Genomic DNA, 3,849 nt, shown 5'->3' with positions numbered 1-3,849 from the left:
GCTCGTTTCTTCCGTCAACACAAGGCATCGGGGAAGCAATCCGAGATTGTTTGTAAGTGATGACTCCTAAAAGAAGATCCCTCTGAAGCTGGGCTCTCTCATCTCTCTGCACTCCTCATCATTCCAACTATTATGGGGCATGCCCCCAGAATATCGCCTCCGACCCGGTTGAGTGTGTGGTGTGTGCTCTGATGTTGCACCATGCAGTGTCTCAGTCAGTAAAGTGGTGCACTCCTCCACTGAGAGGCCAGGACCAGCTGTGCATAGACGGCTATAGATCTCCTCTGTATAAACTGAGTCAATCTCTGGTGTAAATGTATAACGGGTATGTGACCTACCTCCTGATGTCTAGGCTGTACTATACTGAAATGAAACAGAAAATGTCAAAAGTGCATGATCCACTGCTACGCCATTAGTTTGGCTCCCACTATGAAATCCTAAATACAAGGAATAAAGCTCGGTTGTGCATAACATAGTCCACTGTACTGGCCCCGTCTCTGTGTGGAAAGCATGTGAAACCGGTGCTCCAGGAAATCGCTGTAAGCCATTAAGTATGGCTAACCCATGTGCAGTCGTCATCTCCGTGAGGTATCTCCCATACTCTGTCTACTCTCTGTCATGTGAGCATCTGTCTAGCCCCAACTCACCCACATCCAGCTCTCTAAGCATCTCATCTGAAGTGTCGTCGAAGACTGTCTGAGAGTTTCCCGTTCGGGCATTGAAGTCCCCTAGGAGGATGATATCACCATCCCTAGAAAACTCCCATATATCATCATCTAGTATAGAGAAAGGCGACTGTCCTCTAGATGCAGTATATACTGACGTACTGGGGGGAAGTAACATATGGCAATGTATAGAAATCGGCCTGTGTCAGCTCTAAGACTCACCCACATGTATCTAGCATGATCATCTCTCCGTACAATATGTAGTAGTGGCTGGAACTCCTCCCTAAATAGCACTACTACTAACTTGAACCTCTACTCCCATGCTCAGATCTCGCGACTGTCTTGTGGGCTATCTCCCATCTGTATCCCACCACATGTGGCATAAGCTGTCTGGGGGCCTGATGCGTCTCTGAGAAGGAAACAATGTCCCTATCTCTGAAATTGTCCTCAAAGGCACCAACATCCAACCTCATAGATCCATTACAATTCCAAGTAGCCATCTTCAGTGTGGTCCCATAGGTCTCACACCGTCATGTAGAGCGCCGCTCTACATTCACCACCCAACCATTTCTGTAAAAGGCTATCTTTCCCTTCTCCCTTGCCACCATAATCTCTAGCATTACCTCTCTCATATGCGCAAGCTATGAGAGAGTGAGATCATCACCGAGAAAAATAACTGTCTTCTTGAGAGTAGGCCTCTTTCTCAAGAATTCCTTCTTCTCTTCCAAGGAGGAGAAGCATAGTATGAGATCTCTCCCTTTCGAAGATTCTCCCGGGCCATCACTCTTCTTGCCCACTCTCCATGCCTTTGTGTGTGAAGGCTTGTCCACCCCCATCATGGATGTGAGGCGTAGAGAGAGAGGTGTAAATGTCAGTTATTTTTTGTTTCGACTACAACTTTAATTACTGTGTTTCTATAAAATAACTGCAGATGATGAAAATAGTGTTCCTCTATTCAAAGCAATAAATGAGCACCGCAAGTCATTGGCCAGGTTGCTGTGGGAACATGGTGCATATTTGCCGGGTGAAAGCACAAGGGGATTACCTTTGTGCTGCTGCAGAGAGGGGTGATGCTGAAGTTTTGCAGAGCCTCTTAAACTACGGAGCGGATGTAAACTTGGGAAACTTGGAGGGTACAACTGCTCTTCACGTGGCTGTAGAGGCAGGTTGGACAGAGGCAGCCAAACTTCTTGTGTCTTATGGGGCGAAGGTGGAGCAATGTAACCACAATGGACTTACACCTGTTGATGTTGCAAGGCAGGGAGGCCAGAAAGAGTTAGTGCAGCTGCTGGAAATCCTCCCACGGTCTTGATGTCATCCAAACCATTGCCAAAGAGAGACTCCAAAACAACTGCGGATCAAAGGAATGAGCCACGCAGTGCCTGGCCCCGTAATGCAGGCTTCAAGCAGCTTCCCACTAGCAAGGGGTCACTCCCATTCTGTGCCAGAATAAACTGTACATCCTTACCATCCCAGGGGATTAGAATCAAACATCAATAAGTCTCGCAAGTTTCTCATGCCTCTTCCAGAAACTTGGGACACCCTGCTCAAGAATTTGAGTTAGTATCTTTGCATTTCCCTGTATTTATATTGGTTCACAATTTAAACTGCTCATATTGTCATTCTTTGCCGCATCTGCGTGCAGATGAGAAGCTTGGGTACTTGCCTGCGAAGGTTTTCGATCAAGATGCTGCAGAAATTGACATCATCAGCGTGATAAGAGATGGTGATATCATCTATGCTGCTGGGGAAGAGGAGCTTAGCAAGTTGCGACGACCTTCCAGCCCACAACAAATACGACAACTGAAGAAAGATGCGAAGAAATGAGTACAATTCATGGCCTCTTATATAATGGCCATGCCATGATTCTTATGTTAATATACCTTCTTGAAACTCATTTCAGCAATCCAATTGGTTCAAACATCGCATTGTATAGTGATCACATGCAGTGTATGAACAGCACAATGGACATGGACACTTACTCACTAGAGAAAAGCTTCATAATCAAGTATGTCCCATGCTTTCCTAGACATATTTCATCCTTTACAATTGTAGACAGACATCATTCTTTACAAATGCAATTGATGGCCCAACCTAATAAAGGGTAGTCATTGTTTTTTATTATTTGCAGAATCCTTTTGTTTTTCCCATTAAGCACAATCAAATGCATTGTTGCAGCCCATAATGAGATGAGCTCACTTTGATGTTTCATATGCGCAAAGGAAATGGTTGAGAAATATTTTGAGGTGCTCATAGTGAGTTCAAGATGTTTTATATGATGTAAAACAGGTCGAGTATTTTTGTCTGTGTTTACTTCTTCTCAACATTTGGACTGGCGCTCATGCCCGTCAATCCCGTCATCCACCTCGTCACTGGTGTGTTATTTAGTCTCGTGGACAGCCTCCTTGTAGTAGGAGCTTTTCATTGAAACTGTACACTCATTCAAAGAAGCCTTCTTGCAAGTATTTTAGCTCTTTTTTGCAGAAGCAGATTCTAATCTCTCTCTCTCTCTCTCTCTCTCTCTCTCCCCCTAGACTGACGAGAGCTTATGTAGCCTTGGGAGGATTGGAGAGGATGTGTTCACAGGTTCAGTTTCAGGAACCTTGAACAAAGCTTTGGCTTTTTGACACTAGTGGCTTCAGCAATGCTTTATGGAGTTCAGACATGGGGACCCTCAGTGGACCACCATGGCAGATCTGGTAGCACTAATGGATAGATATGTATGGAGAGGCATGTAGTCTCTATGATTTCTTGAATGATTCAGGCTAAGGCCTCAGTGCCACATGAGATTATTCCGCCTGGCCCCCTCTCGTGGTCGAGGCACTTACTAGATCAGTATCCTTCATGCATAGTTTATGGGGACCTCCCTAGAGACAGATATGCTCAGCTAGCCCTTGAGTCATCCCGACAGCTAGCGCTACAGTATCCTTCACGCATAGTTTATGGGACCTCCTTAGAGACAAATATGCTCGGCCAGCCATCCCGACAGCTAGCGCTATAGGGGGATACAGCATGTTGGTATGGGTAGATGACATCATGGTTTCAGCATGGATAGTCTGCCTCTGTTCAATACTTCTTGGATGCACCCTCCCTATATCTCACACGAACAAAGATCACTAGGCTCATACATCATGATCTGATTCAGCTAGATACCAAAAGCACATGGATACAGCTGACTCGGGAG

At 45.5% G+C, this 3,849-nt stretch overlaps 1 pseudogene; it reads left to right on the top strand.

Annotated features, from left to right (window-relative positions):
* The window catches only part of LOC147417290 (potassium channel AKT6-like), a 20,155-nt pseudogene extending 17,381 nt beyond the window's left edge, over positions 1-2,774 (top strand).
* The last annotated feature ends 1,075 nt before the right edge of the window (positions 2,775-3,849 follow it).

This window comes from Adiantum capillus-veneris, unplaced genomic scaffold (assembly GCF_014529385.1).
Source record: "Adiantum capillus-veneris isolate H3 unplaced genomic scaffold, ASM1452938v2 Hic_scaffold_286, whole genome shotgun sequence".
NCBI classification, from domain to species: Eukaryota; Viridiplantae; Streptophyta; class Polypodiopsida; order Polypodiales; family Pteridaceae; genus Adiantum; species Adiantum capillus-veneris.
Note: the sequence above shows the minus strand (reverse complement) of the source record. Positions and strands in the feature narration are given on the sequence as shown.